This window comes from Bos mutus, chromosome 23 (assembly GCF_027580195.1).
Source record: "Bos mutus isolate GX-2022 chromosome 23, NWIPB_WYAK_1.1, whole genome shotgun sequence".
NCBI classification, from domain to species: domain Eukaryota; kingdom Metazoa; phylum Chordata; class Mammalia; order Artiodactyla; family Bovidae; genus Bos; species Bos mutus.
In genome coordinates this window covers 37,780,931-37,807,444 of record NC_091639.1, presented here as the reverse complement: position 1 = coordinate 37,807,444, position 26,514 = coordinate 37,780,931, and the positions used below count along the sequence as shown (strand labels likewise).

General features: G+C 42.2%; 1 protein-coding gene across 4 annotated transcripts in view; it reads right to left on the bottom strand.

The window, feature by feature from the left end:
• The window catches only part of BTBD9 (BTB domain containing 9), a 410,406-nt gene that overhangs the window by 45,540 nt on the left and 338,352 nt on the right, over positions 1 to 26,514 (bottom strand). The window lies entirely within an intron of this gene.

Sequence of the window (26,514 nt, the reverse complement as noted above, 5' to 3'; positions counted from 1 at the left end):
ATGTCCAGGACCAAGGACAGAGCCAGAAGTTCTGCATCAAGGCCTCTTTCTCTCCTCTCCCCCATCCCCACCCTGGTCTCCAGTCCAGTCCATCAGCAGTGTGTTTTCCAAAGCCAGCCACTTTTACCATCTCCAGCATCACCATCCCAGTCCAAGACCCTGTGTTCTCTTAGCAGGGTTACAGCACCAGCCTCCTTACTGGTCTTCCCGCTCCGTTATTTACCTCCCTCCAAGTCATTCTCCATACAGCAACCAGAGTGATCTTGAAAAAGCAGAAATCAGTTCACATCATTCCCTTGTTTAAAACCCTCTAACAGCTCCCCATTACTCTTAGAATCAAATTCAGCCTCCTTAACAAAACCTAAAGATCATATACAATCTGAGATTCATGAGTCTCTCCATCTCCAATTCCTCCTCCAAGCTTCAGCAGCACAGCCATCTTTCTGTTCTGTACACACACCAAGCCCATTCCATTCTTATAGCCTTACCTCTACCTTAAATTCTCTTCCCCCCGGCTTTTGTAAAGCTGGCTTCTATATCACTAAGCTCAGATGTCACTTTTTTAGAGTGGCGGTTCTGAGCTCAAGTAGCTGCTTCTTGCAGATCACAGACTTATCACTATCCAGCTCCTACCTTGTGTCATTTTCTTCACAGCACTTATCAGTAGGGAGAACTTACTTGTTATTGCTGGTTTCCCCCAACTAGAGCGTAAACTTGACGAAACTAGAGATCTTGTCTGCCTTGTTCAGTGCCTAACACTTAGTAGGTACTCAATTTATTTTTTGGATGAATGAAAAATGGTATGAGTTATAGAATCAGGAGAGGCCAAATGTATTTGCTATGACCTCACTTGCCATAATAAAATGGTCCTTTGTTCCATTCCTTCACCGTTACTATAATCAACTTTGTAATTAATAGTTATGATGTCATCAAATAATCAAATTGAATTACTAGCACTGAGTCAAGTCAGACAATAATTGGTAGTAAAAATGCATTAAGTAGGATAACAGAGACATGCTATTCAAAAACCATGTACTATGAGAGACTTCTGTGATGTTGGTACAGAATCAACATCTCATATGCAGCTTTGTGGTTACAGGATTAGATTGCTTTCATTATCAAAAGAGCCATTCATCAGGGTTGTGGCTCAGTCAGGTCAAGTTCATGTAAATGTCTCTAACTCCTGCATTTATATATAATTAGATATTTTCCAGTATAACATTAGGGACAAGGATCATTCTGACTTCAATATCTGAATTTTACTGACTGAGAATCCTATTACAATGCTGGTGTAAGATTTGATTTACAGTAGGGACTTCTACTGTTGACCTAGTGGCCAAAACATATAGCCAACTCTAAAAGGGGCTGAAGGCCCATCAAGGGCCACTGAAGCTGCACTGGCTCCCCCTCCCACCCTACCCCGCTCCCCACCATGTCCCTGGTGCTGCTATGGGCCAGTTACACGTGCGGAAGGTGGGATCAGTGCTTTCAGTCTGATAGCAGTGCCCTCTGGTCTGGGCTTTGCTCTTCTCACACCTCAAAACTCCACAACGAACTCTCTGGATTTGTTTGTAAATTAACAATGTGTTAAAGCAGTAAACCCTGGTCCAGCCACAGATCTGTGAGGAGAGAGCCTTGAGGAATAAGAAAGAGGTGAACACTCATTTACAGGTTTTCAAGGTGGACGTATGTTTTCATTTCTCTTGGGTAGATATATCTGCGAGTGGCGTTTCTGGGTCCTATAATTTCTTATGATTGTGCTATCCATGAGTCCCTTGAATACCGTGATTTTTAAGTTCTAGATTAGGAAACAGATGACCTTCCAGATGCATGTTAACACATTACCATGTACTGAGCTTCAACCAGGTGGCAGGAATGTAGTAGTGAACAGACGAGATTCAGTTTCTCCCTCATCCCTAAGAAGAGGTGTGCAATTAAAATGGTCTCTCTCAAATCCCCTTAAGTGGTTCTGTCATCTCACCAGGCCTGAATCCTCCCCTCCCTTGCCACGTCTGTTGAGTCCAGTTTCAGCACTGATTGAGGAAGGGCAGAGGGGCTTTCTCACATTTAGCCTGAGTTCTACCTCTTCCGAGTTTAGTCTGGAGAGCTCAGGATAACATTCAGAGATGACAGTGAGCTGGACATAAAGAATGACCTAGAACTCTTCTCCAGTCAGAGAAGGGGCAGGGGTTGGGGAGGGACAATAAAGACTAGCATTCCAGGGAGCAGCCCCACCATATGGAAACGTCACAAAGATGAGAAAGCACAGACCGTGTTCAGAGAAGAAGCCGTAGCCCGCAACAGTGAGAGACAAAGGCACAGCAGAGGGGCTGGCGCAGTCCTTCCTGTATTAGCCTTCCATACCCCTACATCTCCCACCCCGTTCCCTTTTTCTCCTGAATGAAAGTTCTTCTTTTAACAATATATTTTTAATTGAATAAATGTGACATGTAACATTGTGTAAGTTTAAAGTATGTTACTTTGATGCATTTATTTATTGTAATATGACTGCCTTTATGGCAATACTTATCACATTACATAATTAAGTACAATATTATTGTTTATATTCATTATACTGCACACTGGATCTCTATGGCTTATTTACTGTTCATTAAAAGTTTATACCCTTAAGCACCATTTATCTTCTCCTCCACCCTCAATCCCCTGGTAACCACCATTTTACTGTCTGGTTTTTTGTCTGTCTGTTTTACAGGTTTGTCTTTTTTAGATTCCGTATCTGGGTGGACCACACAGAGCTTGTCTTTCTGTCTAACTTATCTCACAGCATAACGTGCTCAACATCTATCCACTGACAGAATAACCTTTCTTATGGCTGAATAATATTCCTTTATGTATATGTACACCCTTCTTTAAATCCACCCAATGACAAAGTGCTTAAGCCAGAGAACCTCTCTTACTGTTTTTGTGAAAGCTGATCTTCTCATTTGCCTGTTGAGGCTGTGGAGAGTCTTGCCTCCCACGGGCTTCCTAGGGAGGCCGATGACCTAGGAAATCCACTTTACAGGATGCAGGAAAGAGTTCAGTGAGCTCTCAACCTGAGCCTGGAAACAGGACAATGAGTAGCAATGTAACAACGACTCTGTGCCTCACTTGCAGTGGGTATTCAAAGTATTCGTTGGAAGAAGGCCCTTTTACACTTTCTAATGATTAGAGATAGATACATAAATAACTTCAGCTAGATGTATTCAGAATACACCTAGAAAAAATTCTGAGAGCCATCAGCAGTTCAAAACAAGAGGCAACCACAGTCTTGCCTGCTCGGGCTGAGGAGAGTGCTAAAGGGACAAGCAGCAAGGGGCCACGAAGAGCACGGCCTCTTGCCAATCTGAACGCTTCCAGCAGGGAAGGAGGTGGGAAACTAGAGAACAGCCCCCAAAAGTTTTCAGCCCATTCCCCAGGAAACCCGAGATAAATAAAGATTCTTCAATAGAACTGAGATAAAAGATACAATAAAGATGTGCTGCTGCTGTTGCTAAGCCGCTTCAGTTGTGTCCGACCCTGTGCGACCCCATAGATGGCAGCCCGCCAGGCTCCACCATCCCTGGGATTCTCCAGGCAAGAACACCGGAGTAGGGTGCCATTGCCTTCTCCGATGTAGTGCAGCACAAAACTCTTCCTAGAAGGGTCCTGGCTGCCACTGGACTCTCCTGGCTGCGGTTCCTTTAATGAGGCCTTTTAAAATAAGTCTCTCTGCAGGAACCTGGATTAGAATTCCGTAAAAAGGTATGGCTTCCTCCTAAAGCTCAGGTTGAGTCCTGCCCACTCCAGCAAGCCCTTCCCAGGGGATGCTCTGCTCAGTGGGGAAACCAACCTCTCCCTTAACCTGCCCACTGTGGAGCTGGGCCAACTGGGGTTTAATGCAGATTTTTTAGCAGGGTGGTCACACTTCCACAGCTGGGAGACCTGTTCTCTCCAGATCTGCAGACCTCCATGCTGCCTGTCAAGTTTTTGATCTTCAGGACAGACAGCAAGAATTTGGTTTGGATTATTCCAAATCTCTTTTTTCTGCTCTACCACGATGATAACCTTTATTTAATTCACTATAAGTCTTAACAATCTGTTACAATTCCATTAAGCAATAATATAACTCCCAAAGTTTAACTACTCATTCATTCGTAAACTCATTCATTCATTTATATATGGATCATTTCTAAGCTCCTGCTCCATATCAGGCTCTCCCCTGTTTTGGTGATTCAAAGACACAGTCCCTGACTCTTGAGGGGTTTCAGACAAACCTATAAATACATCAGAGATTGTCCTTGCAGCATATATTTAACTTCTATGACTGCAGCCTCCAGATTTCCCACACCAGTCATGAGGTATATTCTGGGAAGACCCCAACCCCACCTAAACCCCATTCTGTCGCATCCAGCACAGCACTAGGCAGAGAGCAGGCACACCATGAGTGGTTCAGCAGCCACTGCACAATCAATGGGGCCTCACTCTGCCAGCCCCAGCCTTTCAAGTCTTACTTTTTGGCAGGTGGAGTTAAACATGAGGCAATAGCCTTTCTACTAAATGACAAAAAAGCACAATCTGAGGGTCGATGACCTTTGTATTCTTTTAAACAACTCAACCTTTCTCAACCAGAACAGTCATCCACCTTCACTTGTGAACCTGAATTTGGCTGCCACATTTGCATGCATAATGTACTGAAAAGCCTTCTTTATAATGTTTACTTCTATGTTTCTTCCAAATGAAATCACTGAAGGGCAAATTTGATTTTCAAATCAGTTTTAAAACATCTGCCTTCTAAAAACGTAAGAGTAAAGAGATAAGACTTTTAGATTACCGGCAAGGGCTGATTATTTTAACTGATACCACTGTATCCATGCTAAAAATACAAATATTAAGACATTTTTAATGCACACCTAACATTTAATGGATGTTAACAGTTCACTAGGAAAAGGTTTCCAGGCAGATATGTTCTCAGTGATTTTAGGACTACAAGGTGACCCTTCTTTCAACACCAACTCATCTGACCTGGGTTTCAGCACCTTGGTTTGTTGTTCCACATGACCACAGTTCAAATATAATTTAATTATACACATTACAGTCTCCATCTCCAGGAAGCTCAAAAGTATTTAATACATTTCAACTTGTTAATATTATTTTTCCACTTCCCCATAAGACTATATGAGGTTGCAAGGTTTTCTCTAGAGATGGGGGTCCTTACGGCTGCCTGGGCCCAGGTGTATGTGATAAATCCAGAGTCTAGGCCTAATGAAATGCAGAGAAGCAGTTACAGGGTTGATTCTACCTCATAAGTAAGACTCAGAAGCTCACACACATGTTTTGTGTGCACAGCACACGTGCATGTCAGTATCGCTATACCTGTCCAACCAGTAGCCATGTCTAGGAGAACTTTAGAACCACAAACATAAATATCAGAAGGAGCTTTAGAAAAGTAGGGTAGATTTTATGTTTTCCATAACTTTCACACTTTTACTGGTAATAAAACAATAACCTGTACTATTTTATTAAAAGCCACCCTGGGAATCCAGCACTGAGCCCTGTTTGAGGGATGGTGTTCCCCGGCTGTGGAGGCAGAGATACAGGGAAACTGAAGGACCTGCTGAAGGACACTCTGCCCTCGGTGACAGAACCAAGGCTGAGAGCCAGGTCTCCTGGTTTCTAGTCCAGGGGTTTTTATTTTGCTTGTTTTACTTCATTCATGTACAGTTAATGTTGCCATACTGCACACTGTTCTTTCTGGCAAGATACTGATAATAGTTTAAGAACATAATCACTAAGATAAAGGCTGAGCTTGAAACCATTTTACATTTAAAACAAACAATTCCAAAACAGACTTTCACATCCATGGCTGTGTTTTGCCCTCCATCAGGGTCAACTCTCCTTGGGGTGGGGCAGTCACCAAGGGCAGCCACACTGCAAACATCAGTCCATGCCCACAGGCTCCTGAACTTTGTGGTCTGGTAGATTTTTGTCTAGCACAACACCAACCTCATAGTAGATACAACTGACCTTTGAACAATGTGGGGTTTAAACTACAAGAGTCCACCTATATGTGGACATTTTCCATAGTAAAATCACTGTGCTACAAGGTCTGGAGTGGGTTGAATCCATGGATGTGTAGGAACTGTGGGTACAGAAGGCTGACCATAAGTTACAACCTCCATGCTGTTTGAGGGCCAACTGCACTTCATAAAGTGAGCTGCACTTCAGAAACATAAAGGTCTGCACAGGCTTCCAGCAGGTAGATAGCCTATGAGTCCTGAAAGAAGGCAGGTGGGCCTGGAGGGTCAGAGCAAGGGCTGAAGGGAAGCCTGGGGCTGCAACCTTTCCCCAGCCTTGATATCCTAGAACAAACCTTCAGGATTTCTGTGTAAATGCTACTTCAGAGAGAGAAGTGCTGCTGAAATCTGAGCCAGGGGAGGAGGGCTAGGGTTCCACTGCAGAGAGCTTCTTTGGCTCCCAGCACCCCTGGCTGAAGCGTAACAACTGAGGTCACCACACTTCAAGGTATAAGATGAGAAGGTCAGTGACAAAAGATGAGCGCTCATCTTGGCAGCAAATGGCCCCAGACCAATAGTGTGCCCCAGATGGACAAGGTCACAGGAGATCAAGTAGAAATCAGGTAAGAGAAAAATGCGGTAACAAAGATGCTTCCTGTTTTTTGAAATTCCACATCATCTGAAGGTTCTGAATATGTAAGTATTCATTTCACACTTAGACCTTTCCTTTTTGCACCATGGATCTCTCTGGCAGTCTGGTGAACTACGAATCCTTTCTCAGAATATTTTCAAATGCTAAAATAAACCACACAAGGAAACCAATGATACTGATACACAGTGCTGCCCACAGAACCCTCAAGCAAAATGACACTGAAAAACCCCTGGCTAGAGGGGGAAGGGGCAATCGCCTGGGCACTTGGCATAATGGTACTGCACAGGATAAGACTTCAGAGCCTGGAACCTCAGATTCCGGACTCCTTGTAGCCAGATTCCTCATCTCTCAAGAAGAACTTAAGTTAGATATTCTTAGAGGAAAGGAACGCCTCATTTAAGAAGTAATAACTATGATGATAGCTTTTATATTCCTTCCCTACACCCTCTTCCCCATTCTCTCTCTGTCATGTGCTTTTCCCCCTCAGTGCCCTTCCCAAAGAGCATGCTGCTGCTGCTGTTAAGTCGCTTCAGTCGTGTCCGACTCTATTCGACCCCATAGACGGCAGCCCACCAGGCTCCCCTGCCCCTGGGATTCTCCAGGCCATTGCCTTCTCCGCCCAAACAGCATAGAAATGAGGAATTGGCAACACTGGTACAATTGCTGGGTTCCCTCCTTGAAAATTCAATCCATAGCTTTTCCCCATTACTTTACTTTTCATTGCACTAAAATTCATAAATCATGTGATGTACACATTTCTAAAGGAGAACACTGGTCTGTGACATCATTTCATACAATTTGAGAAGCTATGCCCAAACCTGAAAGCCAAAGACTCAACATCCTAACAGAAGCTAAACAATAACATTCAAGTCAAATGTAGGGCAAACCACTTCTGATTTGAAGACAAGACCCTCATTCTGATCATGACTGATTGCCAGCCCACAATGTTCGATCTGCAGTGACAGGTCTCCAAGTAAAATTCCTAAGTAGAAGTATCATAAGACTACAAATTCTAATTTAATTACACTGATTTAAGTAAACCCCAAAGACAACCTGCTGGGGTAGATATCAAATCTCAGTAAACAACTAGAGAATGTGGGCACCAGTGATACCACGGCTCCAGAGATTTCACTAGAAAATGGTTTGTTCTATTGGTGTTTGATTAAAAGTCTGCTTCCACCTGAGTCAGGGCACTTCTTGTGCAGAGTCAATTCAGTTCTACCTGCAGGACAGCCTTTCAGTGGAAGGCCCTGAGGGAGGAAGAAGGCAAAACAATAGTTCCCCAGAGTCACTGAAACGGCGGTGGCGTATCTGGACCCACATCTGAGAAACAAAGAGCTGTGAGTACAGATGTGTCAAGTGGGCAAGAAGCAACTTTTCTGAGCAGCACTGGACTTGCTGGCATCTGCAGAAAGCCTGGTCTCTGCCTGAGCACACATCACCCAAAATCCCGCTGATCTTCATTCTAACTTTGCACAAGTGTGACTTGCTTGCTGAAAGTTCTAATAAACTTTCTTCATAAATTGCACACTACTTCTGTGATTTAAATGAAGTTTTACGCAGACATGGGGAAGCAAACAGTTACTCAACCTCAGTTTGCTTTTTAGGTAACACTTGGTAGGAGTCAGCTGACAAGAGAGTCTTTTGATGTGTATGTTGTTTCTGAACTAGACTTCAGGCAAGTGGTCCATCTTCTCTTTTCTTTATAACTCCACACAGAGTTCTGCACACAGAGGATCAATCTATCATTCTGATGAACAAATTCAACCTTTTGTGCCAAAAAGGCACAATCATCCTTTAAAGGTGAGGTCAGCTCAAGCAACTTCTGCATCTTACTTGCCACCGTTCACTGACATCTTAGTTTTAGCCAGTCAGACACACCAAAGTCTCAGGTAAGAAATCTGCGGGAAGGCCAGCTCTGTGACAGATAAATGGCAGTGCCCAGTGATCATGGAAGTATCAAGGTTCCCATCAACATGATTCATAACACTTCCCTGATATCACAAAATCAACAGCTGCTGGTCTTGCTCAAGCCATCTGATAGGGGTAAGCAGTTACCAAGAGGCCTACAGAAATAAATGAAGGAATAGATAATGCCAGCTATATCTCAGAAAGGGAGAAGGCAGTCTGATGAAAAAGCAACCTTAATATATTAAAAAAAAAAAAAAAAAGCCCACTGAATTTTACGGCATTCCGAGCATCAAGGGAAAGTCAAAGGATGATTTTAAATGGAGGTAAGAAGGCTTACAATGTAAAGCTGTGTCTGTTTCTTTTCTGGAATTATTTCCCAATGATTAAAAAAAAAAAAAAAAAAAAGCAAGAACTCCCACCAGTCTTGAGTGTGTGACTCGGGGAAGAAGAGTACACAGCATAATGGCCATCCCCCTCTCTCCAGGAAGGACACCAAAGTTATCTAGGGCAAGTTCACTTTATACTTAAGATACAATCTCTTACAGGAAATTTAAAACAATAACTTGAGACTTGGCAGTTTTATCATCCAAGCTATTGGGCTAAGCTTCAAGCTACTAATCCCCTGAGGAAGAGCACAGTCAGAAGACAGCTAAAACGAGCTTAGGAATGTATATAGCCATTTTATTATAAATGGCTACTTCAGCACCATTTTATTTGACTTTGACTTTTTTAAAGGCAAGATTAGCTATTACACATTTTGGACACACTTGGAAAACAACTTGTCAATCTATCTTGTGAAAAAAAAAGATGACCCTGGAAATTCATCATACTGGTGAAGGGGGAAAAAAACCACCCACATTTTGGCTATCACTAAAAGCCAAGCAGAAAACTCCTGTTATTAAGGATAAGTGGAAAATTACTGCTTATTATATGGTATTACACAGTTTACAGAAGCTGCAAGTGCTCATTACAAACTGAACATCACACTTCCCATCAGAGAGGGCAGCCGGAGCCCTGGCACAGCCTGCAGCAACACACGCTCCACGCGTCAGGCTCCCTGTGGCTGAGGCTGCTGTCCCAGCACAAAGGTAACAAAGGAGTGGACGGGCTGAGTGCGCAGGCTGCGATCGTGCCAGCCCCAGGAAGACCTGCTCTGCTCAAGGGCAACTCGAAGTTCCCTCTGGCATGCTGAAGGCAGAAGGAGTGATCTTTACTTATCCACCAAGGCCGAGCTCACTCCCGTCTACGTAGTACGTGTTTCCAGATTTAGCATACTGCTTGCTCCCATAAATGTCATCCCCACTGACTCACTCAGAGAAGAGTTGGTCTAGCTAAGTATGTCAGAATCCACAAATGCCTCTATTTACATTTGGATCAGGCCCCTCAGTTACTACTGGTTCTGAGCCGACTGGGAAAGCTGAGCTAACAAGCCCATGAGGGAAGGGAAGCGCCCAGCACAGCGCCTGACCTAGAGCAGTGGCAAAAATATGTCTCCTAAGTGATGGATGGATCAATCCATGTTTTTGAGTTAACACGGACATATGCCCCATGCATTGGGGGGCATGGTTTAGCAGGGCAATGATTCAATACGAGTTGAAGGATAACTTTGGATAAGGAAGTGACTTAAGGAAATAGTGCCTGAGACTATCAGTTGTTCCATCCACAAATAGAATTACTTAGGAGACTGTGCCCTGGCCTCCCTTCTCATCTCCTCAGAAATTTATAAAGTTAATTAATATTAATGTATGACTATGATATTAATGCAATGTGAAGGTATACATTTCAAAGCCAGACTAGAGATCCCAAATTGAAGGCATTTGCAATTGTGGAGGACACGACTGAGCGACTTCCCTTTCACTTTTCACTTTCATGCACTGGAGAAGGAAATGGCAGCCCACTCCAGTGTTCTTGCCTGGACAGTCCCAGGGACGGGGGAGCCTGGTGGGCTGCCGTCTATGGGGTCACAGAGTCGGACACGACTGAAGCGACTTGGCGGCAGCAGCAGCAGTTGTGGACCACAGCACACGCCACGCCTCACTGAAAACTTGGTCACTAACTCTTACTGTGGCCCTCTGTCCCCTCAGGGCAATCCAGCCACGTGGCTGTGCACCTGAGGTCTTCAGAAGCCCCTACGAACAGGCAGAGGCTATGGCACAGGGGCCCACTGGTGCTCTGAGAACATGAGAACATGAACTTTGGGGTCATACCCTCTTGGGAGTTTAAACTTGGGGTTTCAACATTAGATTAGTATAGGTTTGGATTTTTATTTTAATTTAGGAAAAATGAAAAGATTCAGAAATGTGAAACAAATAACCAAGTTTCCACAAGCCCCTCCTTCCCCTTCCCCAGCACACCCTAGAGGAAAGACCGTACATTTCAAAGCTCCAGCAGTCTGAGTTTCTTTTAAGCCTATATATCCACTGCCAAATCCTACAGAGAATTTGGGAACTCCCTAGAGAACCAGGAAGGAAACAGGAACAATATAAACAAGTTACTTTCATCTGACAGTGGCGGCAGGGACATGCGCTGCCCTCCTTTGCCTGAGCATCCCCCACGCATGAAATGTACACTGAAGGCTTTGAGAACCAGAGGCGAGGAAGCAAGGGCTGTTATCCAGTGTTTTTCAAGAGAGGAAAATCACCAGGATTCTGGGACACGTTTACTGTGCAACCCCGCCTGGAGGTAGAAGGATGAACAAGATGACTACTCACCACACCTTCCCTTCAAAACTGCAGCCACATCACCAAGAACACAAACATTCTTTTGCTCACTTTAGGTTTTTGTTTTAATGTGGGCTGTGAACCACTGCATAAATTTGGATCAAGAGGTGAAAAGTGTATGAGCAAAAAGCACTCACTAACTCCCTCCAAAACATCTGGTAAATGTGTGCAATTCCAGATGATCACCACTCTGAAACTACACTTTAAACTTTGTAAGAAATGTTTATTACTGATACTCAGTATGTAATTTACAACCACCATGGTGAAATTCACTTACATTCCATTTCAAGGGATCATGAAAAGAAAATGTCAACTGAGGGGAAAATATGCTTTATGGATCTTGGCTTAAAACAGAGGAAAAACACAAATACAAGTCTCTTTTGGTAGAAGGAAATAATCCAATAAATGGCCTAATGAACAATGTAATGATTTTTTTAAGTAGGCAATAGGAAGGAAAGGGAAGAAAAACAGAGGCTAATAACTCTAAACCTGGATAATGAAGCCCTAGGTAATCTGGTTTAGAGACTGTAATTTTAAAACCAAGTTTTAAAGTATGAATTATGATACAGCTAATAGGCTGGTCAAATTAATACTGTGTGGAGGAAGTCATAGTGACAGTAAGGTAGGAAATTATGTGGAAATATAAGTGGACTTCTTTGTAATCTATAGTCTTCATCCTACCTTCTTAAAGAGTCTATTTCTGACCTGTATGTCTGATTTTAAAATCTGAAGCTCACAGGTCCCTTTGGTTGGGAAATAACCAGTTTTCCCAGCTACAATGCAGCCAATAGTAGGTGGCCAGGCTCAAATGCTTTTTTCCAGAAAAATTACCTAATCCTACGCCACATTCTGATCATGTCTATATGCTTACAGCCCTTCTCTTTTTTTTTTTTTACTGTGGTCTTATAGGCCATGCAAAATTCCGGGGAAAAGGGGATTCAGAATCAGAAGATCTAGGTTCTAATCTGGACTCTCTCATTAGATGAGGACTTGGAAATGTACTTGTGCCTTCTGTCTCAGATCCGCATAAATAAACTGAGAGGTCTGGACTATGAATTCCAAGGTACTCTGAGTCACAATATTTTAGAACTCCAGGATCCTGTTTTGTATTTTACACTGTGTGTGTGTGTGTGTGTGTGTGTGTGTGTGTGTGTTATGATGGTTCCTAAATGTTTGGAAGTTGTTTAGAGTCTGTAAGTTCCTTCAGAGGAGAAACATCTTCCTGGTTCCTCAGCATTTTCCTTCACAATGTTGCCTCTATCTACTAGGGTCACTCAATAAGTATGACTCAATCAAAGTCAGTTGGGCTATGCATTTGATTGTAGATCTATTAAGCAGAGGCTACTCTGAAAAAAATCTGGCTTGTCCTTCCAAGGCAGCATGGGAGTGGGGGAGCATAGCACCTTGAAAAATGACTGGATTGGTAGAAAGCAAACTTCCTCCCAGCCTAGCCCCTTATTTCCTTCCTTCTCTGAAATGGATCCAAGAAAAAGTGAATGTTATTAACTTAGATGTAAACAGATTACAGTGAATATTCAGTTAATAGAGCAAATTACTTGTATTTGGGAGGATAAAGATCAAGGAAGAACTCAGCATTTCTGGCTGGGTCTTAAGGGGAACAGAGGACGGGCAGAGACTTGAAGATTAGCCAGCAGAAATACAGATAATTAGCTGATCTAAAACATGGACTCATTTGGCAACAGTAATTGGGCCAGACTGAAAGTAAAGTAGGATACCTGTAAGGAGAGAATTAAAGTGATAAAGATTAGAAAGTTTGGTGAGAGTCAGAGAGACGTAGTATTTATATACTTGAAATCTGGATGTGAGGTCTAAAAGTAGGACAGATAGTTGAAAACAAGCAGTTTGGGGAGAGCTGGTCATGTGGAGATAGACGATGACCCAAGTAAGGACCTGAGGGTTTCTCAGTTGACCACTGGAGGTCCCTGTACGAGGAAATAAGACACCACAGCCAGGATAACCCAGCAACAGTATTCCAGACACCAGAACAGCAATAGATGCAAACAGAGTATAGACTGAGGGAACGCCACTGGAGGCCAATATAATATTCTGGGAGAGAGGTATGAGAGTCTGAATTAAGATGGAGGGAACATAGGGAATAGAAATAAAAGAAGAAATTATATAAAACAAAAGACACGGTGCCTGACTGGCTGTGGAAGGCAAAGGAGAGGAAAAGAGTCAGAGGGGTAAGAGGTGCCCAGGAGAAGTTGTATCACCACCAATTTGAGCAGGGACAGCAAGAGAGGAGCTGCTTTATGGGGAAGATGAAGATGAACCTAGTTTTCGACAAACAGAGTTAGAGAAGCCATTCTAGAAAGGGCCAACATTTAATAGAAAATATGAATGGAAAAGACCCCTGAGGCAAGAGAATAAATCAGATAGTCAAGGAAGAGTGCCCTTTTAGTTCTATAAATTAATTCTATGTGCATGCTGGACCCCTGAATTAACAGGAATACTTTCTCTCTCTTTTCTTTCTTTAACCGAGGAAGAAAACATCAGCCTCTTAGCACCCTGGGACTAAGCTGAGTTAGCGTTAATCAGGGCATGATTATCATGACAGCACTTCTTATTCTGACCCAGGACAAACTGAGGCAGGTCACTCTAAGAAGATATAGTCAAAACAACACTGACTTTCCTTCCTGCTGCCTTTGTTCACTGACCAACAAATAGGCTCTGCTTTCCTTTTTAGCAGATCACATGCTGACCATTCATTTTAACGAATGGATTTCTGCAGCAACTGTTATTCTGGTGTCTCTGGGTACAGAGTTTGCTTGCCTACTCAGGGTTATGTGACTCTGACTAGAGGCCCAGGGTAGGAGGGCAGACTGCACTGCTTTATTGGCAACGCCTATCTGAGAGAATGGAGAAGGCAATGGCACCCCACTCCAGTACTCTTGCCTGGAAAATCCCATGGACGGAGGAGCCTGGTGGGCTACAGTCCATGGGGTTGCTGAGACTTGGACACGACTGAGCGACTTCACTTTCACTTTTCACTTTCATGCACTGGAGAAGGAAATGGCAACCCGCTCCAGTGTTCTTGCCTGGAGAATCCCAGGGACGGGGGAGCCTGGTGGGCTGCTGTCTATGGGGTCGCACAGAGTCGGACACAACTGAAGCGACTTAGCAGCAGCAGCAGCACCTGAGAGAAGGGGTTAATAATCTAGGGTTGCTCATGGTAAGGGGTGTATCCCAAGCACCTCTCTGGACCCTCTGCAAGCCATCCTAAAACTCTGGGAGGGATCCAGAGTACCAGGATTCCAGAGCGAGACCTGTTCTGTGGAAGACTCTACCCTGCTGGGAGAAACAAGGTCTGGCAAGTGGTTTCGAGTTCCTCCCCAGAGATAATGCCAGTTTTTTGGGTTTTTTTCCCCTTCTTTTTTAACCCTTTATTCTGAAAGTCCAGAGAAACAACCGAAACATATTAACCTGACAAACTTGGGATTTTAAATCAAATCAATTTCCAAAGTGAAAGGGCACAGCTGGCAAACGGTTTTTAAAGCACTCAACCCCTCCATAAAGAAAAACTTTACTCTAAGAGTATTTAAAAATAAACGTCCAGCCAGTAACCAATCTAAAGTGATAAACTGTTACAGGGGGATATAGTGACTAACTTGAGGGGCAAGGATAGATGGTGGAGACCAGAGAAAACTAAACCTCTGGCAATGGCTGAATCTCTGGAATAAGACTATAAATGAATCAAAGATGATAGATCAATAATGGGTTAATAAAGGGAAGCTGGGAAGACACATTTCTAGTCCACAAGGATTATAGTACCAGGGCAACAAGCAACTTCTATTCTTTCCCACAAACTCCTCCTAGTTCTATGTGACAGCATTTGAGCTGGGATGGACACAGGTCCTGACTGAGCCCTATGATGACAAGAGCTCTGGACAGAAGCAGAGCAAAAGAAACCAATGTGTATGCATGACTGGAGACAGAGCGGTGGCCCTCATCCATTCATCTGTTTACAGTCCGAGTGCTAGGTCCTTGTTAAGAGACCATGGCTAGAGCAAGTAAAACTGACCAAATCCCTGCTCTACTGGAGCTTACACTCTAGTGGGGAAAGAACAACAGTAATTTAATAAGCTTGCTAAGTAGAGTTTCAGTGTAAACTGTAGTTATCACTTGTGAAGGAAAAAAGCTGGGTTCTATGAGAGGGAAGAGCAAAGCAATGGTCGTGACAGGTGGTCAGGGCAGTTTCTGAGAAAGCAGACTTGAACTGAGAACAAAAGGATAATAAGGGTTAACCAGATAAAGAGCAGGGGAGTGGGTTCCAGAGAGAAGCCATGGCACCTGCAAATGCCCTGTGGGAGGACAGAGCATGACTCGAGCTGGAATATGAGAGGAAGTGAGGATGATGTAAACAGAGGGAACACAAGGAGGGGAATGAAGACTAAGTCTGGAGAGGCAGGAGGGGGCCAGGGTGTGAAGGCCTCAAGGTCACGTGAAAAACTATGGACTCCGTCCAGAGAGCAATGGGAAGCCAGTGAAGGGTTCTAAGCAGATATAGGGCAAGAGTTGTGCTTGGAAAATGCCACTGTGGTTACAGTGAGTGAGGTCAACTTAAGAAAGGGTACAGAGAGACTGTCGGCGGGGGTGGGTCAGTTAACAGAGCAAAGTACAGAGGAGAGAGAGGATGCTAGTTAGCCTAGGTGGTCTTGACTGATCTTTGTCATTAGAAATTTAATATTAATATGAAAGCAATTTCCAAAAAACAAAAAATCTTTCTGATTATGTGCATTTTAAGTGTGTCCACACAGCTCACTGATAAAGTTTTACTGACATTTTTTTTTTTTTTAATAAAAGGCATGGAAAAAGTATTATCCTCACAGACTAACATGGCTTCTGGGTAAGCAAGGGAGAGGGAAGAGAGCTCTCAGTTTCTCCCGGCTGATTACTGGTTATCTGAGGAGACTGCATTTCTTTCCAGAGCCATCACCTGTCAGATGGTCTGGGTGGGATGGAGCCTCTCCACTAGCAGTCCACAGAAGCTGCAGACAGCTCTAAACTTATAACTCAGTTCACATACTGAGCATTGAAATCTACTTTCCATATGGCTTCCAACAAAGGAATAAATTTTTCCTTAAAAACTTTCTGCAATACACAGAGGTAAATCCCTTCTCTGGGTGTGCAGGGAGGAGTGCCTGACTCCCTTTTGATGTTCTTCATTCCAAAATACTCATCGAATCCTGCTACTCATAAACCCACAAACGAAAGGTTGATGAACAAGTGTCTCCAAGTCTGGTGTGACAGGTAGATGCCTTCTAGGGGTAGGCTCTGATATCTTATCGTGACACGGGGGTCTGCCTCGAACCAGACTTGTCCTCTGTGTTTTATCTGAATTCCATTGTTTTCTCATTTTTTTGCCATTCCTTTTACAGGTACATGTTTCTCTATCATTCAAGTTCTAAAACTCTTGACAAAAGTAACAGCAATGTTTGCTCTTTTAAAAAAAACACAGGAAAGAACATGACTAGCTTTTCTCATTGCTGTCAAATGCTGTGTAGAAAAATGGAATTAAGTACAAAAAGAGAAAAATAAAATCTCCGTCGAACATTTAGAAGTGACAATTACACAACCAGAGCCCATTAATTGGCTCACACTTCAAGAAGGAGCAGCAAGCACAGCCTTCCAAGCTCGCAGGGAGGGGCTCTGAGGAGGGCAGTAGGCCCATTACCCCAGCAGACTCCCGAGAAATGGTAACATTTCAACACAGGATCTACGGGACAGCCAAGAGCTGCAATCCCATCCTGGAAACTAAAACTTGATACTAACCAGGAACTTCTCATCAGCAGTCTCAATGGTGAAGTTATTTCCTCTGTTAAAACCTACTTTCTTTCTATTGCATCACATTAGTGACTCCAAGCCCTCCACACTCAGCCCCCAGGTCACATGGTTAGCAGTGCCCTCCTGGAATCAACCTGAGATTTTCGTTTTGTGAAGTGTCAGCCTAAGAAACAAAGCTGGCGGCAAGGAAGCTTTTTCAGCTTTATCACTAACAATGGCAAAGAAGATGCAGGCAAGATAAATAAAGAGTCTAGGTTTAAATGTCCCGTGTTTCAATCTTGCTACACTTTGGCAGAGTTTACTGAGGCTGTAACTCTCCACCTTTAATTTATCCCGTTGTCTTCAACCACTGCAGCACTTAGAGGAAGAAACATGACTCTTGGTCCTGAGATTCCTAGTGAACAAATAGCATCAGTTACAGGAACAGACCCCAGAACAGAATGTCGGCCCTCCCCAGCACTAAATGACAGTACATTCAGCATGGGGACAGGCTGCTTGTCAGACACGAATGCGGTCAGGCTGAAATGCAGGGGGCAGAGCAGCTGTCCCCACAGAGGCCTCGGCAGGTGGCACAGTCACAGTGCTCCTCAGGGAAGGAACTGCTTCAAAGTTAGGATGCTACAGAAATTGCCTGATCCCAGGTGGTGCTCCAAGCAGGCCCGGCCCCCCTGAGTGGGGAGACTCAAGTGGACATGGACTTCTAAAGTACCGAGGAAAGACAAAAGGAAGAAGTACTCTTGGAGAGCGGGGCTCTGAGAGGACCAAGGGGAGAAGCATAAGGAAGAGGGGGCTCAGGGGCCATTTTCAGGGAAACACTTGTGCTAGTGTAAGTGGCTTCAAGGTTCTGAAAGGCCAGTAGGGTATGCTATGTGCAGCGCTTGTTTAGTTTTTTAATTTACTGTCGACAGTGAATAAATCACGCTACTCTGCCAGCATATGCTACTCAAATAACGGCAAGGATACATCTCTAAAAACATTAATGGCTGTAGCTAGAAAAAATACTTGTAAAATAAAGTTTTCTTTTTTATTTTAAGAGATGTACATGTAAATTGATCAAAAACGTAGGGAACCAGAAATAATTTCTCTAAGCCTAATATACCAAGTCAACCTTATTAATGTTTTAGCATGTCTCCTTGTGGTTTTCTTCTTAGTTCATAGTTTTTTTCCTACTTGTGATAATATTTCTATAATTTTCAGTCCTGTTTTAAAAATCTTGACTGAGTAGTTTCTTAAGTTATTAAAAACTCTTTTTTTTTTTTCTTTTCGGTTGCACCATGCAGGATCTTGGTTCCCTGACTAGAGATCGAACCCAGGCCCTCAACAGTGAGAGTGCAGAGTCCTAACCACTGGACCACCAGAGAATTCCCTAAAAACTCTTCACAACATTATTTTTAATGAACACTTAAGCTGAGGAAGAAAACTTATTCAAAAGGAAATATGGGTAGTATATCTGGCAGGCACATAGACAGTTTATGAGAAAATGAGGCTAAACTCTAGAGATGCTAGGTAGTTTCAGATTAGGATGACAGAATTCTCAAGCAGAAAAGGAAAATTTTCAGTAATACTCAATTTTTTATATCTAATATTTTATATTTGCCAAAATGTTTGCCAAAGGCATAGTCTTAGATGATGGCAGAGATCACTAATATTTTGGCAGACACAATTATTAGTCAATGGGGCTATGACAAAGTGAAGAAATGGTTAAAAAATGAACACAAATGAGGTCAATATGAAAGGAGCTCAAGCTTTGCAGGAAGCAAGACGGCTGCATTAGATGAGAGAAGTGCAGCCAAGCACGAGCAAGGTAAGGAAAGGAAAGAGGTCTCTGGGGAATATCAGCAGCCCATGTGGTAGAGCTTTTGGGAATTCAAGTTCAATACAGCTGACATTATAGGCACATTTACCTTGCTTCCTTCCTGGAAACCAATGAGGGGACATCAAAGAAATACAAAGGGAATACATTCATAATAGTATTGCAAACTGAAAGAAAGGCTATTAGCAAATCAAGATTTTGTTGAATTTCTAGAAAATGGTAGGTGGATGAAATATTATTCGTAAATCTGAGGGGAATTAGGCAGACTTCCATAGAGCAGCCAACTGAGCAGGATGGAAGAAAAATGATTCACACTGGGCCATACATACCATTGTGGAATTTAAGACCTTCAAAGATAAAGAGAAGATCCTAAAGGTATCTATGGGGAAAAACAAATTACTACAAAGAATAAGAATACGATTATATCAGATTTTTCTCTTCAGTAACATTAGATGCTAGATGGCAATAAATCCAAGCTTTCAAAATTCTGAAGGAATTGAACTCTACACCCAGTCAAACTATGATTCAGGCATGCAAGCATTCTGAAAATTTGCTTTCCACATATCGTTTCTGAAAAAAGTACCTATAGATTTACTCTGTGTAATGCTCATGAGGGATCTTCTTAAAAAAGACCCAATCAATTCATATTTGGCTTCAAATTCACCTAGGAGTAAGAACAGGAGTTTCCTACTCAGGGTAGCAGCAGGCATTTCTCCTCAGGGGGTCTTTGCAGCAGGCCACACAACTGTACAAGAGCCGTTCCTGCTGGCACGCAGGTGACAGCTCAGATGAGCACAGAGAACTTATATTGAGCGAGAGTGAAGCCACTCTGGTCTAGAAGCCTCATATTTCAAAATGAAATTAATCTCTCTTGAAATAGCTCCATAAACACAGATCCCAGAACTTTCACAAGGGACACGTCTAATCACAACTCATCACAGTCAGGAAACACAAAGCTATGACTTCCAATCAGATATTTTAAAGTTCTCCCAGTTTAGTTCAGTCGCTCAGTCGTGTCCGACTCTTTTTGACCCCATGAATCGCAGCACGCCAGGCCTCCCTGTCTGTCAACAACTCCCGGAGCTTGCTCAAACTCATGTTCATTGAGTCAGTGATGCCATCCAACCATCTCATCCTCTGTTGTCTCCTTCTCCTCCTGCTTTCAAGCTTTCCCAGAATCAGGGTCTTTTCCAATGAGTCAGTTCTTTGCATCAGGTGGCCAAAGTATTGGCATTTCAGCTTCAACATCAGTCCTTTCAATGAATATTCAGGACTGATTTCCTTTAGGATGGACTGGTTGGATCTCCTTGCAGTCCAAGGGACACTCAAGAGTCTTCAACACTACAGTTCAAAAGCATCAATTCTTCGGCACTCAGCTTTCTTAATAGTCCAACTCTCACATCCATATATGACTATTGGAAAAACCATAGCTGGGAGTTCTCCCAGGCTAGAGGCAATTTACCAATCAATGGTGATTTTATTCATAAGCAATGCTGCCTGATAACACAGCCAACATTCCACTCCTCTCAGGTTTTCAGGGGAAGAGGATCTAGAAAGGTAACTGGGCCAAAGGACAGTATCTCCTACAAAGGATAAAGGGTCTTATTACTCCTTTACCTAAATTCTACAAAAAGAAAAACATATTATCACAGTTGTAGAGTAGGCCTCAGAAGCAGTCTGTTCAAAAATTAACCAATGATGGGAATGTAAATAGGTGTGGCCACTGTTGGAAACATTACAGCAGTGTCTCAAAAACCTAAAAACAGAACTACCACGCGACCCAGCAATTTCATTCCTGGGAGTATATATATAAAAAAACAAAACCACTAATGTGAAAAGATACACGCACCCCAATGTTCATAGCAGCATTATTTACTATTGTGAAGATACGGAAGCAGCCTAAGTGTCCACCAACATACGAATAGATAAAGAAGCTGTAGTGTGTGTATGTGTGTGTGTATACACATACAATATACTGGGTCATAAAAGAAAGAAATATTGCCATTTGCAACAACACAGATAGTCTTGAGGATATTATGCTAAATGAAATAAGTCAGACAGGGAAAGACAAATACTGTATGGTGTCACTTACATGTGGAATCTAAAAACTACAACAAACTAATAAAAGGGAAAAAACCAGATTCACAGATACAGAGAACTAGTCATGACAAGTGTCTGAGGAGGGTACTAAGAGGTACAAACCATCCCGTACAAGATAAGCTACAAGGATATACTGTACAATGCTCGGAGTACAGCCAATATTTTATAATTGCAAATGGAGTATAACCTTTAAAAATTGGCAATCACTATACTATACACCTGTAACTTATGTAATATTGTACATCAACTATATTTCAATTTAAAAACAGGAAAATAATGAAATAATGAAGAAAATATGCTTCAGAAGCTTCGGTAACAGGTAAAAGAAGCAATTAGGAACTCTAGGAAAACAAAAAGCAGGCTATCATGAAGCTACTTATTTATCATTTATGGAATAATTCTGGGCACTTGTAGTAAAGCTGAATCTGTGATTTGAACATAGTATAACTCTTCCAAGAGCGACACAAGTTTAGTGACACGGAACAGCATTTCTTTTACTACAGAGCCAATGAATTACTAGGTCTATAGTGAACAATGTTTATATAATCATAATGTTACAGTGAGTTCTGAGTGGTTTTCCCTTTTCAGAATCAGTTTATAGCCAACACATGGAAGATTTAAATAAGTCAAAAACCAGAAAATCATACCATAAATCTCACAGTTTCAATGAGCTAGGACAGTTAATTGATGGGGAGAGACAGAGGGAAACATAGTCATGGTAATTTCTTCACTAAATAGTAGGGAGTCAAGAAATACTATCTACAATGGATGGGTCAAAAATAGAGGTTTAACCATTTTGTCTAATTTTAAAAGAAGTAACAGTAGTGGGGTTCTCACTTCCAATATTCATCCGAAGGACTGACACTGAAGCTGAAGCTCCAATACTTTGGCCACCTGATGCAAAGAGCCGACTCATTGGAAAAGATCCTAATGCTGGGAAAGACTGAGGTCAAGAGGACAAGGGGATGACAGAGATCAGATGGTTGGATGGCATCACTGACTCAATGGACATGAGTTTGAGCAAACTCAGGGAGATAGCAAAGGACAGGGAAGCCTGGTGTGCTGCAGTCCATGGGGTCTCAAAGAGTCAGACATGACTTAGCGACTGAACAACAACAAGAGAACAAAAAAGAAAAACGTAACTAACAAAAAATGAGGCGTGGGTAAGTAAGCTAAATTCATTTTTTTATACCAAGGAGTCAGTGAAGTAGCTAAACTAATAAGCAGAGATATAAAAGTATTACTTATAATTCAGAAGTTATAAAGACTAAAAATAATAGTCAAAAGTAGCTACTCCTAAGAAATGAAACAAGATGGGAGAGTAAATATTTATTCTTCACTTATATCTTTTTGTATAGTTGAAAGTAACTTTCCATGGGCAGGTTTTACATGGAAAACAGGTTTTACATGGAAAAATAAAACCTGATGTTAGTATTTTACTGTACTGACACAAATTTCAGTTCAGTTCAGTTCAGTCGCTCAGTCATGTTCGACTCTTTGCGACTCCATGAGCCACAGCACGCCAGGCCTCCCTGTCCATCACCAACTGCTGGAGTCCACCCAAACCCATGTCCATTGAGTCAGTGATGCCATCCAACCATCTCATCCTCTATCGTCCCCTTCTCCTCCTGCCCTCAATCTTTCCCAGCATCAGGGTCTTTTCAAATGAGTCAGCTCTTCGCATGAGGTGGCCAAAGTATCAGAGTTTCAGCTTCAACATCAGTCCTTCCAGTGAACACCCAGGACTGATCTCCTTTAGGATAGACTGGTTGGATCCCCTTGCAGTCCAAGGGACTCTCAAGAGTCTTCTCCAACACCACAGTTCAAAAGCATTGATTCTTCTGCGCTCAGCTTTCTTTATAGTCCAACTCTCACATCCATACACGACCACTGGAAAAACCATAGCCTTGACTAGACCAACCTTTTTTGGCAAAGTTATGTCTCTGCTTTTTAATTTGCTTTTTAATATGCTGACATAAATTTAGGGTTCAGCAATTTAGAAGCCAAAAGAGAAAAGGAATCAATGATTAAAAAGTGGAGTAAGGTTAAAAGGTACAGGATTAGGTTATATGAAAAAAGAATAAAAAGTAATTTTATAAAATCAGCCAATACATTTGTGAAAACATGGATAAACCTTGAGGGTATTATGCTAAGTGAAATAATTTAGACAGGGACAGACAAATATTTTATGACCTCACTTACATGTGAAATCTAAAAAAACAAATTCATAGAAACAGAACAGATTGATGGTTGCCAGTGTCTGGGTGCTGAGGGAAATGGCTGAAGATAGTTGAACAGTACAAATGTCCAGTTATAAGATAAATTCTGGGGGTGTAACGTACAGCATGTGACTATAGTGAACACTGCTGCATTGTATATTTCAAAGTCACTATGAGAGATCTTAACAATTCTCACCATAAGAAATGAAATTGTAACTAGGTGAGGTGATGGATGGTAATCTTATTGCGGTAACCGTTTCACAACATATACATATACCAAATCATTGTGTTGTACACCCTAACCTTATACAGTGTTATATACCAATTACATCTCAAAAAGCTGGGAAAAACTCCACAGCAGTCAATATGAAAACAGAATTACTGGGATTTCCCTGCTGGTCCAGTAGTTAAGACTCCACACTCTCAGTGCAGGGAGGCCGGTTTCGATCCTTGGTCAGGGAACTAGATTCCGCATGCCACAACTAAAGATCCCACAGGCCTCAACAAAGATGTGGAACAGCCAAAACAAAAACAAAACAAAAAAACCCACCAGGACTATCTATGATAGAAAATAAGCCTTTATAGTGAAAGTTCCAACTGTAGCAGAAAGGACACCAAAAAAAAAAAAAAAGAAAGAAAGAAAGAAACTATCCTACCCCAGGAGCAGGAACTTACAAGGAGACATCAGAGAATCTCATTCCCTAGTCTTTTTCAGAGGACAGCAAAAATCTGTCCCCTGATTCCCTGACTAGGCAGAATGCTATCAAGAGGCAGGGCTATGATATCTAAAGGTCCTACAGAATTTCATTTATGTTACTCACATACTTTACTTCACTGAAAAAAAAAGAAAAAGAAAAACCACCCAGGCTATAATTTTTGAAGCTAATAGGATCCTCTCTTGAGGACTGCTCTAGAGTACATTAGTTCAAAAGGAAAGGGTTTCTTCTTTTATCATCTGCATATCTTCTACTATATCTCTTAGGACCTTACTCAAAAATGGAAGGCACAACAGGCTCAGGTTATGTCTCTAAACATGAGATCACAGCCTTTGGCCCCACTGATTCCTAGAGGGTTAACAGGCACGTGCCTTCCTGCTATTACTCTTATTCTTCTAATATATTATTTATTTATTCGTCTTTAAAACACTTACTGCTATAGCATCTAAGTGCTAAAATACAAGGGAAAAAACATTAAAATTATTGAACTCCACCAACTAATGGAAACAAAAAATTAAAAGGAGGAAAAATAGATGCTCATGACTTAATGCAAGACTACTGGGAGAGAATCGAATGAGTGAGTCAAGGAAAACCCATTTAAATAAATACAAAATCATTATGATATGTACCTTGCCAGTAGTTAGTCAACCAGTTCTTGTTGAAAACCCAACTGTATAACATCTTCAAAAGGGGGACATAAAAGAGATGAGGAATCCAATTTGTAACACATAAAATGACTGAAGAGATGGGTGACTGTAACCAGGAAGATGTGTAAAAGATGCGGAAGCAGAGGGCCTGGCCTGTGAGCTGTATACCCAACAGCAATGACTCTGGAAAGATATATTGGTGGTGGTTCATGGGCCTTGAAGGCCTTCCTGGTGTACAAAAAGGGTTCTTGGAGCTTGGAAATAAATGAATCACTTCAGTTCCCAGTTTTCATCATCTAGCTTGGTTTAGCAATGCTTTGGGTTCAAGGAGGCAACATGATCCAGGTGAAAGAGATCTTCCTTTTCTCTTTTATAAAATCAGGACAATATCCCACACAAGGTGATTTATATTCAGGACAAAATAAGGTGAAATCCATGCAGTGAAGAAATATTAGTTGCTAAATAACTGTGAGTTTTCTTATGCTACCATAGAGATGGCCACAAGATGTGTGCTCCTCTGAGAAGCGGCTGCTCAGCCAGGGGCTGACTACTTTCCCCAGTCCCACTAGCATCTAGTGTGGCAACTGACTAGCTCTCCCCGATGAAATGGACCATACCCAGGCCAAGGCTTTCAGAGCCAGGGTTACCTTCTCTCTGCTCTTTCCCCATGCCAGCCAGAAGCAGATGATGCTGATGAGGCCTTCGGTGATGGCAGAACCACAAGAAGGAAGATACCTGGGTCCCTCAGTCATCTGTGAAGAGTCACTTGACAGCCAGGAACACTCCTGACTGAGAAGTACACTGCTGTGTTAAGCTGCTGACATACTGAAACACTGTTTGTCACAGTAGCAAGTGTTACTCTAACCAGCACACGTGTTCTATATAATTAATATACAATAATGGTGAGGATCTCAGACATTGCAGCAAACAAGCCATCATTAATGCTATTATAAAATCTTGAAAAGATGTTCAACATCATCAGCCATTAGGAAAATGCAAATCAAAACCTCAAGGAGATACCACCCCAGAATGGCTATGAACAAAAAATAGACAATATCAAGCACTGGCAAGATTGTGGAAAAACTGAAACCTTGATACGCTGCTGGTAGGAATGCAAAATGGTGCAGCTGTTGTGGAAAAGTTTGGCAGTTCCTCAAAATCTTAAACATAGAATTACTATGTTACTGTTACTGTTAAGTCACTTTAGTCGTGTCCTGTGACTCTGTGCGACCCAAGAAGACGGCAGCCCACCAGGCTCCCCTGTCCCTGGGATTCTCCAGGCAAGAACACTGGAGTGGGTTGCCATTTCCTTCTCCAAAGCATGAAAGTGAAAAGTGAAAGTGAAGTCGCTCAGTCGTGTCCGACTCTTTGCAACCCCATGGACTGCAGCCTACCAGGCTCCTCTGCCCATGGGATTTTCCAGGCAAGAGTACTGGAGTGTAAGATCCAACAATTCTACTTGTAGGTATATTCATAAGACAGCTGAAAACACATGTCCACACAAAAACTTGTACAGGAATGTTCATAGCAGCAATATTCATAATAGCCAAAAAATAGAAACAATTCAAATGTTCACCAATTGATAAATGGATAAACAAAATGTGTTATTTATATATTCCCATGTTATGGAATACTATTCAGTCATAAAAAGGAATGAAGTACTGACACATACTATAACATGAGTGAAACCTGAAAACATTATACTAAGTGAGAGAAGCCTGGAACAAAAGGTCACACACTATATGACTCCATTTATATGAAATGTCCAGAATATACAGATCCATAGTGACAGAAAAGTATTGGGGCTGTGGGAGGTGGAGGGAAATGGGGTGACTGCTAGTGGGTAGGAGGTTTCTTTTTTGGGGTGATGAAAGTGTTTTGGAACATAAGATAGTCATAGTGATGATGGCACAACCCTGAACACTCGGAAAACCA